This window comes from Chlorocebus sabaeus, chromosome 15 (genome assembly GCF_047675955.1).
Source record: "Chlorocebus sabaeus isolate Y175 chromosome 15, mChlSab1.0.hap1, whole genome shotgun sequence".
Classification (NCBI taxonomy): Eukaryota; Metazoa; Chordata; class Mammalia; order Primates; family Cercopithecidae; genus Chlorocebus; species Chlorocebus sabaeus.
Genome location: NC_132918.1, coordinates 20517500 through 20530686, shown reverse-complemented (window position 1 = coordinate 20530686; position 13187 = coordinate 20517500). Strand labels below are relative to the sequence as shown.

The 13187-nt window shown below is 39.3% G+C and overlaps 1 protein-coding gene across 6 annotated transcripts in view; it reads right to left on the bottom strand.

Moving 5' to 3' along the window:
* The window catches only part of MECOM (MDS1 and EVI1 complex locus), a 608842-nt gene that overhangs the window by 190246 nt on the left and 405409 nt on the right, over positions 1-13187 (bottom strand). The gene's annotated exons all lie outside the window — the stretch shown is intronic.

Below are 13187 nucleotides of genomic sequence, written 5' to 3'. Positions count from 1 at the left end.
CCTCCCGGGTTCAAGTGATTCTCCTGCCTCAGCCTCCCAAGTAGCTGGGATTATAGGCACGTGCCACCAAGCCTAATTTTTGCATTTTTAGTAGAGACAAGGTATCATCATGTTGGCCGGGCTGGTCTGAAACTCCTGACCTCACGTGATCCACCCGCCTCGACCTCACAAAGTGCTGGGATTACAGGCATGAGTCACTGTGCCCAGCCTCCAAAGCTTCTTAAAAATGAGTGAGGAGTACTGCCAATTTAAAAATCTGCCTGATTTTCAATAGAGGAAAGATACATTTTCAATAAACATTCACTTGTTTTAAGTGATAATGTAAACTTGATCATGAGAATAAGAAATCTAATAAGTCCATCCTGTAATGTATATTATGAACTAAGCATATTTTCCTATTTCCTAGCACTACACTGTTTTCTGGATGTCAGTTACCAAAAACACCTAGTAGCTGAATGTAGCACAGCGGTTGAGCAGGAAGAAATCAAAGGCCGACGCAAAACAAACCCTAGAGAACGGGGTTTGAATTCAAATTTTGGAGGCAAATTAAATAATGCTAAATAGAACTAAAGGGGGTAGTTTTTCTTATGAAAAGTCTACAATATAAATGTTGAAGTTTCTCTAGTTCTATATGAATGTGACAAAATGATCTATAACTGCACTGTCAAATATGGTAGCGACTAGTCACATATGACAATTTAAAGTGAAATGACTTTTTAAAATACAGTTAAAAATTAAGTTCCTCATTCATGCTAGTACTCAATAGCTACGTAGGACTAGCGGCTACCACATTGGACAGTGCAGATTACAGAACATTTTCAGCACTGCTGAAAGTTCTATTGAGCATCTCTTATTCCAGAGTTTAATAGACTTTGAAGTGATCATAGATATAAAATATAAACTAAAATAAAAGTCATCGCTCCATAAAAGTGCACAATAGGGAGTGGCATATTTAAACCATAAAGAACCTTTATTCTTTCTTTGGCTCAATCCTTGTTTAGAAGGGAAAAAACTCTTTAGGAAAACAGACAGGGCAATAACTAGGCTAAGTAGCAAAGTTTCTGGGAGAGTTTTCATTGAAGTCCTTTTACCTGAAAAGGTACAGGTGTGTGTGTGTGTGTGTGTGTGTGTGTGTCCCCTCTAAGTTATTCAAAGCATGTACTTATATGGAGAAATGCTTATTCTAGGACCTGCTAAAATAGTATGGATGGCCCAGAGTAGTGACATTAAGGCAAGGACTTTTAAAAAGCCAGGAAATCAAAACTAACTAGCAACATTTGATCTGACCTCAAAACAGATTGCTGCAGAAAGGAACATTCTTACACAGAATGGAGCAAACTATACATTTTCTATCCTCATAGGGTTAGACATTTATACACATTTTTATCACTGAAATTCATTTAGGATTGAAATGGTTATCTAGGTGTTGTCATTGGGTCTGGTTTTGGAAAGTCTCCTGCCTAGGGTGTTTAAAGTATGCTATATCTTGTGAGCAAGAAGGCTTGATAATGTTCCAAGGTCATCTGTGCTGGAACATTGTTACCCTGATAAATATCTTAGTTTTCTAATGATACGCAAATGGCAATTGAAAATACACTATTGAATTTACTCTCTTCTTTTCTCTTTTTTACTGCTACAATTTGATCATGTATGTGCCTCTATGCTCACCGGTTCAGGGTGGTCACGTGGTATAATTGTAACAGCTGTATGAAACAAAGCTCCAGAAACTATACCATGTGAGTTACAGATTAAAAGGGTTGGCAATGCTGGTCACAATACCAATACTCAAAAGTACTCCTGATTCTAACAAGTAAAGTGGTAATAAATTAAGAGGGCTGGTATTTACATAAGTAAATATGAAATTTCAAAGCTATATGTGAATTCTCATGCTGAATTGAATTCTCACTAATACAACATACATTCTTTTTTTTAGACGCAGATGATAGCCTTGTTAAAACTAGGGAACACTCACTGGCATATTTACTTCTTGTGGATTCTTTTTTTTTTTTTTTTTGAGACGGAGTCTAGCTCTGTCGCCCAGGCTGGAGTGCAGTGGCCGGATCTCAGCTCACTGCAAGCTCCGCCTCCCGGGTTTACGCCATTCTCCTGCCTCAGCCTCCCGAGTAGCTGGGACTACAGGCGCCGCCACCACGCCCGGCTAGTTTTTTGTATTTTTTAGTAGAGACGGGGTTTCACCGTGTTAGCCAGGATGGTCTCGATCTCCTGACCTCGTGATCCGCCCGTCTCGGCCTCCCAAAGTGCTGGGATTACAGGCTTGAGCCACCGCGCCCGGCCTCTTGTGGATTCTAAGGTACCTTTACTGATGACTGAAATCCAGGTATGTTAGAATAAAAGTCACTTGAATATATTTAGCACCTTATAAAGCATGGTAACATATAACATTTGCATTTGTCTGCCATAGCCACATATCAAGTATTTATGGTAGGTGGTACTTTAAAAGTGGGGGATAAAAAGATCAGGTTGGTTAAGTTATGTGCCTAAGGACTTCAAGCCTTATATTTATTTTTTAAAAATAATCTTAACACACAAGTAATATGAGACTATGTTTTTGTTAAAAAAACGTCCCATGGCCGGGCGCGGTGGCTCACTCCCATAATCCCAGCACTTTGGGAGGCCAAGACAGAAGGATCACCTGAGGTCAGGAATTTGAGATCAGCCTGGCCAGAATGGTGAAACCCCATCTCTATTAAAAATACAAAAAATTAGCCAGGCATGGTGGCACGTGCCTGTAATCCCAGCTACTCGGGAGGCTGAGGCAGGATAATTGCTTGAACCCGGGAGGCGGAGGTTGCAATAAGCTGAGATCGTGCCACTGCACTCCAACCTGGGCAACAGACCAGACTCTGTCTCAAAAAAAAAAAAAAGTTATACAACATGACATATGAGGCTAAAGCCCCTAGAACCACAACTCAATCTATGTCCACTCCCTCTCCTCAAAGGCAACCACTGTTATCAGGTGATGTGTACTAGATTTTTTTATGCCTTTGCAACCATTCACCCTTATACAAGAAAGAAGGTATGCATAAGAAGATCTGGTGCAACACTGTTTATAGAAACAAAAAAAGTAATCACCTTAGATATCAAAAAATTAGAGACTAACCAAACTAAATGTAATTTAAAACAATGGAGTAAGTCTATATTAAATAATTTGAAGTCTCCAAAGTGCATAGAAAGTGCATGGCACAGAGTGAGCACTATATAAACTATTTACTATTATTAGAAGGACCAATATATTTAATGAAAAACACAAACTGCAAAAAGACATACAACATGAGCTAATTTATGTTACACACACACACACACACAAGAGTCGTGTCATAATTTTCTAGGAGTACCAGGATTTCACTCCATGAAGCTACTTTCCCTCTTTTAGATTATGAGGATACTTTCAAACTACATCAGGCAGCATTACAGAGTTAAGAGAGAGAATGGGTAAGTATATTATATCTGCCTCAGTGGTGTTTCTCTGGTCTTCACCCTCAGAATTAAGGGTGAAGGATATTCAAGAATAGTTCATTTTCTTCTTGATTCCATAAGTAAGGAGGAGCTAAAACATACTCCTTCCCTGAAAACAAAAAAAGAGATAAGACACTTTCTTACTCAAGAAAGAAAAACTTAAGAGAGAAAAAACAAACTTGAACGAACATAAACTGCCTCGCCAAGTTCTAATTCTTCTGTTTCCATGCAGAAGTTTTTTGTCAGATAAATCTTAATGAAGTGTAAAAGGAAATAATTGTGCCCTATGAAGCAGAGGACCCTGAAAAGGGAACCAAAGATGAATTTTAGTCCAGCTCCATCACTCTCCCAGTTGAGCACAGAGCCCGTCCTCTAACCTCCCTATACCAGGGACTTTGGACACAGTCTTTTATTATTTCTGCATTGCCTAATGGGGGTCCTTTCTTCACGATCATGCATGTCCTTTACAAATGAAGCTTCCTTTGAAGACAGGCAAGAGATCAGATTAAGCCTTCTAATATTTATTACTTCTGTTTCCTCTTGGTTCACTGTTCTCACAATGGCTAATTCTCCAAGGGGTCCCAGATGTGAACTCTGCTCTAACTATTAAATATGACTGTAACAAGGGAACTCACACCACAAAACATTCTTCTTGACTTCCAACCAGGGTTTCTCCCAAAGAGATACCCCTGTACCATCTGCTCCAGAAAAGTGCAAATCCATTCCATTAATCATGGAAGTCTCCGAGTTTTCTTTCCTAACCCTAAGAAATCTTAATTATTTTCCTGGTTCAAAGTTTCTAAAGTGGACCAACTTAGTAGAGAAACAAAACAGTTGCTATATTTACATACACAGTATCAAGCACAATTCCTGAAACAAAGTGAACTCTCCAGAAACATTCACTGAATGAATGACAGTAGGCCTTAACTAATAACAACGCATAGGGATATCATTTGTTCATTTTCTTAATGTTTTTCATCAGACTCTGTACCAATATACACACAAATGCTCTCTTATTTCTCACTCTCTCTTAAAAGGACCACATTAACCTTAAGCCTCCTGACATTCCTGGGCTATCATTGGAATTTCATGCACAACCCAAACCAGGTCTTGATCTTGCCAAAAATCTCGGGTGATTTATTCAGTCTGCATATTGGATAAGTCCAGTTCTACAAGTCATTTAGATCCAGTCCTAAATGCCTTTAACTGGGATCAATTTTATTTTTAGTACTTCAATATAAACTTTAAACCACAGTGTGACAAATGAATGCAGTAAAAACTTAGTGGCTTCCAAATTTATTTTGAGAATTGTAACATAGAAGCCAACATAGAAAATTAAAGCTTTCAGATAATCTCAGAAACAGTACCTGCTAAGGGTGGTTTCCAAAGGTTAGCTGGAAAGTTTTATCAGATTCATCTATATAACTACAAGATTCTTCACCGTAATTCTCTCATAATTTGTCTGATAACCAATGTACTAGAATGACAGACAACAACATAAGGAAAAGGTGGAGCTGAATAGTCAATGGAACTGCTTTAGCGCAGTCTTGGCCAGCACAGTCCAAAGGGAGCAATGAAGGTTCCTGATGCATGACGAACTCAAGCTCCTTCTGATCGGTCCCTTGCCTTATTCACTGTTTGAGCATTTATTTAACCTTGAAGAGACAAGTCAAATATTGGGAGCTGTCCAGTTTTTTCCAGAGGTGTGGAGACACTAAAAACATTCAGTACTTTGAAAGCACCAACATTCCAAATATGAACTGTGTCGCACTGTGCTCTGGCCTAGGCAGGCTCAGGAGTACTTGCTGAGTCACTTCTGAATGAAAGGGATAAAAACTATGCCCCTATCATTTGATAAAATTTTAGGTCAGATTAAGAAGTCATTCATTCAGATTTGGCTTAGTTCACTCAAATGTGTTTCTAGCTTGGTCTCTACTTTCAATTTCTAAGAATTCTCTCCAAATTAGGCAGGAGCTTTGCTCCTCCTTACATCAACCACCACCATAATAAACCAGGATCTTCACAACTTAGAACTGGTTTAGGGCTCCTGACCACAAATCTCAATCTTTCTTGAGGTTTGAATCATGCCTTTGTATTATATTTAGAATCCAATGTCTTGTTCACTGGCTGAAACATTGGAATTAGCTGGGCCAGTTTCTTCCTCGCCACACTCCCCTCCTTCCCCTCACTACACAAAAAAGACCAGAGTAAGTAGCTTGTTACGTAGTTGTTCAGTGGGAAACATGTTTTACAAATGAAGGGAGAAAAAGAGGAGGGAAAGCGGGTAGGTAGGTAGTAGTAGAACAGAAAGGGAAATTTGGGGAGCAGAAAATAGAGAAAAAGAAGAAAAGGGAAACTTCTAGATTCCTGATACTAGAAAAGCTAGAGAATTCCATTCCTGAAAATTAAAGATATTTTACATGTTTGTGTATGTATGTGACTTTGTGTTTATACACATACCGTTTTGTTTCATGTAGCATAATCAAATCTATTGCTAATTGTTTAGTTAATATTTACTTATTCAAACGTGTTTTTAACATCTTGCCCAATATTCAGTCTACACTATACTTAGCAATTAGCTTGTCTGGCAACTTGCTGTTTCGTTTCTTTTCTTAACAAAAACCCAATACTGATGTTCTAACAGAACAGTCTTACTGCCCCCTTTGGTTATTGTCATTTCTCTTGCTTCCCCAAAGGCAACAGCTCTGCTATTTTGCTTGCAAGAGCAAGACTGATAGTTCATTGTTGTTACAAAAGGGTCAAGATTTTTAAAAGCACCACCCTTTGAAGTTCTTCCATGGAGATCTCAGAAATGAACAGCAGTCCCACAGAAATTATAGAACAGAGGCAGACGGGAGAAATACAAATGGGCCAGCTAACATTATCAGTCGTGTCACCCAGATTGTTACTGGTCTGAATGAAATAAATTGGCAAGAAGGGAAAGAAACATCTGTGGAACATGCCACAGGATGAGGCACAACCTAGAGTTAGGACCTCCCTTTGCTTTTACTCTAAGCATGTCATTGGTCAAGATCAACTAAATAAAATTTCTGCAATTTCCATGCATTCTTTTTTATTTTATTTTATTTTATTTTTTTTGAGACGGAGTCTCGCTCTGTCGCCCGGGCTGGAGTGCGGTGGCCGGATCTCAGCTCACTGCAAGCTCCGCCTCCTGGGTTTACACCATTCTCCTGCCTCAGCCTCCCGAGTAGCTGGGATTACAGGCGCCCGCCAACTCACCCGGCTAGTTTTTGTATTTTTTAGTAGAGACGGGGTTTCACCGTGTTAGCCAGGATGGTCTCGATCTCCTGACCTCGTGATCCACCCGTCTCGGCCTCCCAAAGTGCTGGGATTACAGGCTTGAGCCACCGCGCCCGGCCGCATTCTTTAACCATAATATGATTACCTTTCGCAATCTTTTTGTGAAATCCAGGCAAATATCCAAGCCTAATTATTTTATTTTCAAGTATTGTAACTATTTACCAACCTCACATACTAATCCAACAGTTATTGTAGTTATATCAAGCATCTAGTATATTCATTCAACAAATACTTATGTAAGGAACATTTCCAGGTATCTCACTAGATTGTAAAAACTTTTGTCACTGGATCTAGTAAAGAAATAGAACAGATTTAGAAATGAAATTCCATGGAAGCAAAAGAGCAAGCACACTATATTTGGAAAATGTGAGATGTTTGGGGTAGATGAAATATAGTGTCTAAAGCTAAATAGGGAGGGGTTGTGGCCACAGTGTAGGCTGTAGCTGCAGGTATGGATGGAGGGGACAGGTCAAACTGTGAAGTCCCTAATATGCTGTGCTCAAAAATTGCATTTCATCCTATTGGAAACTGAACACCATTGTGGGCCTTTAAAGGTGGGAACAGCGTAATGACATTGTATTTTAGACAGAAAGAACTGATGCCAGTGGGAGAGGCTGATGGCAAATAAGAGATGCCAACAATCTGGGGCTGTTGTGATGGCCCAGCAGAGAGACACTGGTGACTCGAATGGAAGTAGCAGAAGTGAAATCGAGAAGAGAACATATTTGAGAGAAGTTTAGAAAGGAGAATGACTGATTAACTCTTCAAGGTATTATGATTGCTCTCCTCCTGCAGGAACCAGTCATAACCAATTTCAAAGTCTTTGGCTCGAAATGTCTTCAACACATTGCACAAAGCTAGTCCGCAAGGTTGTCTTTAATCTCATCAAATATGATACAGAATGTTGCCACTCAAAGTGTGATCTTTGCAGAAAAGCATTATCACCTACTGGAAACCTGTGAGAAATGCAGAATCTCCATCCTCACCCCAGAAATGCTGAATCGGATTCTGCGTTTAATCAAGGACCTCAGGTAAATAACATTCCATTGCCATCTGAGGAGTACTAATGTAGAGGAAGTACCTCTGGGTGTAGAAATAGCGGGACCCTGGTTATGTCACTTACTTATTGAAATTTTCATTTCTTCTCCACAAAATTGGGAAACATATACTGATTGGCTCTAAGAGTGAGACTGTGATAAACAGTGTGAAAATGCTTTGTGAACTCTAAGGTATGATCCCAGATATATTTAAATTCATTTTTATCATTGTGCTTGTCTTGTCATGCATCAAAATAGTATGTTTGCTTTATTTGTAAAAGACTTCATTGAGGGCTGGGCATTGTGGCTCATGCCTGTAATCCCAGCACTTTGGGAGGGTGAGGCAGGTGAATAGCTTGAGTTCAAGAGTTCAAAACCAGCCTGAGCAACATGGCAAAACCTCATCTCTATTAAAACAAATACAAAAATTAGCTGGGTGTGGTGGCATGCACCTGTAGTCCCAATTACTTGGGAGGCTGAGATTAGAATGTCACCTGAACCCAGGAGGTTGACGCTACAGTGAGCTGAGATTGAATCACTGCATTTCAGCCTGGGTGACAATGAGACCTTGTCTCAAAAAACAAAAAACAAAAAAACAAAAAAAAACAAAAAAAAACTTAATTGAACTGTAAATATGGAAGTGGTAAAAGGAACACATTTGCAGAGAATATATCAAAACTTTAGTCACCTGGGTTTTGTTGTTGTTGTTTTGCACATTATTTCCTTGGGACTATATTGCCAACCTCCAAGCTTTCTATGAATTCACAAAACCTACATCCTCCTCTCAACTGAAACAAAGAAGAGGAGAAAGAATAACAATGTTAAGCACCGAATGTTCAATAAACCTAAGGAACTTACCTTTACCACAGTTTTTTCTTGGCCAAATATCTATTATCCTTAGAAGTAAACCCAAATTCCAGCATTTAATTAGGTTCATGGGGGAGGATGTAGAATTGTTTAAAATAGAGTATAAGCCTATTTGTCTGTATTGTCCCATCCAGAAAGGAAATGAGATCAACCAGATAACCTTCTTTGGATTCCTTCATGTGTTGACTCCATGATACCTTATTTTCAAGGTCAAGCAAGTAAGCAGTATGCACAAGAGTAGCCCATGAAGTGCAATTTTAGGGATATCAAGTTGCTAAACCCTGTAGAAGATATCCCCCCAGATATGCTGCATAAACCTACCATTAGACCGAAATCTAGGGAGAAGATAACATGTCTGTGTCAGGGTCTTTTATAAAATATATTCTGTCTAGTACCTTGTCACATGTTATGAATAATGAATTTATTAAATAGACCACTTTTATTTAGTAGCTGTAAAGGAAAGAGAAAGCATTTGTTACCCATTTATTCATTCTTTGCTGAATATTTATTAGGTGCCCAAATGTGACTGACACTGCCATTCACAGTAAAAGGCCAAACAAGATGGCCAGGCCCTTTGCCCTCTTTAAGAATGTAATCTAGAGCTGTAGTCCTCAAGCATTTATCATAACATACCCTATCAATAAAATTTGTTGAGTATACACCTCCAATACGTTGACATGTTTATTTGTAAATTAATCAATTATGCTACTGTACTAATATATAATATGATATAATAATATGTATATTGATGAATCCAAATAAAAATATGAGTGTATAATGGTAGAAACAGGTACTAATTTTTTTTCTGTGCCCCAATGCAACTACTGGCATATGGGCACCCACTTGAGAGATTCCTTTTTTACAGTAATTTCTATGAGAAACTTTTTTTTTCCATGGGGACAATGTTATTCAAAGTATATGTTGACTTCAGTCACATCTAGAATTTGAACAAAAGAAGTTATATGAGTTGCTCAGGATCAGAGATTCAACCTGTTTTCTCTATCTGTCTCTAGTAACTTAAGCTGCACTTAGAATATAATAGATGTTCAGTAAATGATTACAGAATTTAGGGAGAAAGGGATGAGGGTTTATGGAAGAGAATGAGTATACTTATTACAAAAAAAGACAAAGACGTCAGGCATGGTGGCTCATGCCTGTAATCCCAGCATTTTGGGAGGCCAAGGCAGAAGGATCACTTGAGCCCAGGGCTTCAAGACCAGCCTGGGCAATACAGTGAGACCTCATCTCTGCAAAAAATCTAACAATTAACTGGATGTGGCAGCATCACTACACTCCAGCCTGGGTGACAGAACAAGACTCTGTCTCAAAAAAAAAAGAAAAAAAAAGAAGAGATAATTATTTGTGTAATAAGAAAAAAATAGCTTGCTTACCAGGAAAAACAATAAGTTGCCTCAATTATTTAAACAATAATAAGATAGAATAAGATTCATATGATAAAGAATGTACCTTCAGCTCACTTTCATTTGTGAGGATGAAATTTCTAATTATAGATCTCATCTCCAGAATTTCTGGGTACAATTGTACTGGGATCTCTCTCATTTTTAATGGACGATACATCAATTTTACTCTAAGTTGTGAAATTATTTTTGAAACGCATTTACATGTAGGTTCCTTAAAATTATTTACTTTGCCCACAATTCATTGAAAAAGGAAATGGTGATAGAGTTACATAGTTACCTGGCCTCTTAGCTGGCCCCTATCACCATGGCCTTTGTTCAAAATCACCTGTATTTTTTTTCTGGCAAATGACTTCTACTGATAGTTGGTAATACTAATATTTGTGTCATGTTATCAAAAACATTTCCCAAGACTCATGGTTGCAGCGTTATCAATAATAGATTTATCTGTTACATCAAAGTTTTGGTGTAATAAACTTATCACCATTTCCACTAGTTTTCCCCACACTCACTGTCAGCCCGGACAAAAGGTGCTTTGTAAAGACTGTCCCATTCAAAACAGTTCCTTCAGGTGCACAGGCCAATTGCTGGTGCCAGGCTTTGTGCCCAGTCTTCTCTGCGGAGTTCAGAGCTCTCCCATCAAGACTCTGCCCAAGTAGAGCCTTCCACACTCCAAGAACCATGCGATAAGGGAAAATGAAGTCTAGGTTACGACATAGGGAACTGTGTTTACGATACCGCCTGCTCCCAGATACTGCCATCTGGCATGTAATTACCTTTCAGAAACCCCGGGGTCACATTCTCGCAGCCTCCTTCGTGGTCTTGGGAATCCTGAGCGATGAGATTAGGATCCCTGATCACTCTGGGTGGGGATGTACTCTAGCCTGAGAAGTCTATTTTTGCCTCAGCTTAATCCTGAGGGTCTCCAAAGTTCCCTTGGTGGAGGAGAAGGACTTTTCCCCGGAACATTCCTCCCGTTCAACAAATAATTAGGCCTCTCTCACAATCTTAAATTTCAAATAGGCCCTGAATCCCCAAGCAATGCTTGTAGTAAAAATGCTGACGTCCTTTTTTTTAAGTATATGAGCACACATATGCACACGCACATTTGTGTGTGTGTATACAAATGTACAGATAAATATCCATATATATGCTAAGAATGTGCTGCTCACAAAAGTTGTATCTGACAGGTATCATAATTCTCTTGTAAAAAATAAGGGCACAGAGGTTCACAAAGCTTAGAGCACTCATCAAAAGTCCCATCACTAGGAGTCAAATGTGAATGACACAGTGAAATAATAACTACAAAATTCTTCATTTATTATCATATCATTTCTCATGTTCATGTCGCCATAATTGTCACTGAGTTTTACATGTATATAAGACACCAGTACTTCCATGGACATTGCAGTCCTCCTCACCATCTCGGGCAGTGACCCCACCTTTCAGGAAGTGGGAGAGGGGAGGTTGCCCTTCACAACAGGGCCCATGGTGTGGCCCCCATGGTGTGAAAGGAGGTTAGTCCCCAGCGGTGACGCTTTCATCACCAGGAGAAATCTGACCTCTCTTTCAGATGTGTGTAAAGTTATAAAAGCCTCAAAAAAAAATTTTTTTTTAACTTCTTCTTACCAAGTATTGGACTTTGAATTCCTTTCTACCTAACTCCCCAGGGCCCTCAGGAGGCTTCTGGGCCATTATGAAAAGTGTTTGTAGAGCCGTGTCTGTGCCACGGTGGACAGGCAGCACAGACACAGGCTGGACAATAACAGCTGAGCTGCAGACGTTCTGCAGCCCTGCTTCCGTGGCGTTTTGACAGTGCCTTTTCAACACACGAACATTATTTCTCAGAGCCGTAATCCCATGGTCCTTATTAAATTTTCCGTGTCCCACAGACCCCAACAGAGCTTTCTGTCCCACCTGAAGAATACTCTGAGCTCCCAGGATAAACAACATTTGGTAAGAAGCTGACTTAAAACTACATAGGGTTTCACATTCAAACAAATGGTCAGCTGAATTTGCATGCAATAACAAGTTGAATCTCCGAACTTCCTTCATATCTGGTTTCTTGTAGAATTTCAGCTACAAGTGTGTGACTGCAGTAAACAGAGCCAGGTTGGGGAAAAGGTGAAAGACGCCAAGGAAACCTCCAGTCAAACAATATTGTGAAAAATATTCTGATTAGTTAAGATAAGATGTACTCTCATTTTCCTGAGAGTTTTATCTTTATTAGATAGGCTGCACAATCTATAACAAAGTCTTAGCTGAGTGTTTTGGAGCTGGTTGTTATTTTCAAATAGCATGTGCTATGGTGTTTCCTTGGGGGAATGCATTCCAATTTCTTAATGGGGTGTAATCAGTAACACGTTTGCTTCAGGCCTTATAATGATGATGCTGTTAACTACATTCAACAAAAATCCTTTTAAACAGCTGTTTTCAACCAACTTTCGCTGTGAATGTACTTTTGTGTGTTTAATGTACTTGGCAAGCATTTGAAAAAGCCCTTGCCTACTGTTTTATTTGTTTCCATTTATGAAAACATGCGTTCGCTGTGAAAATCAGATGCATTTGTAAAGTTATCAAGGAACCCAGAAGAAAATCTACCCTCTCCATGCCATCATCAGCAATTTCTGAATCATCCACAGTGAAATTCACTTCGAAGAAACTTCTGTGGATTTGTTTAACCATAAAATGATCAGTAGCTCTTCTTCAAGCAAGAACAGAATGAACGTATTTCTTGAACTAAGTTATCTCAGGTTAAATGAGAGAGGGATCCAGGAGGGTTGCCTGGATGAGGTTCAGAAGCAAAGATTTCCTACCAGGCAGCTTCCCCCTCTGCTACCTGAGTGATTCATACCCAGAGTTGTTGACCAAGCCCTGTTGTCTCTATCACTTATTAGTCTTCCACTCTGAAATGCAAAAATTATCCTCAATTCAGAGCCTTAGTAAGAATAGAACACCTTCCTTTCTTGTAACATTATCCAGCCAGGAAACAGGCAGCGTGTACTAATGGTTGGTTTAAGTCTGGTCTTTGTTTTCTGTCTTCCACGGTTGACAACGCTCCCTGCAA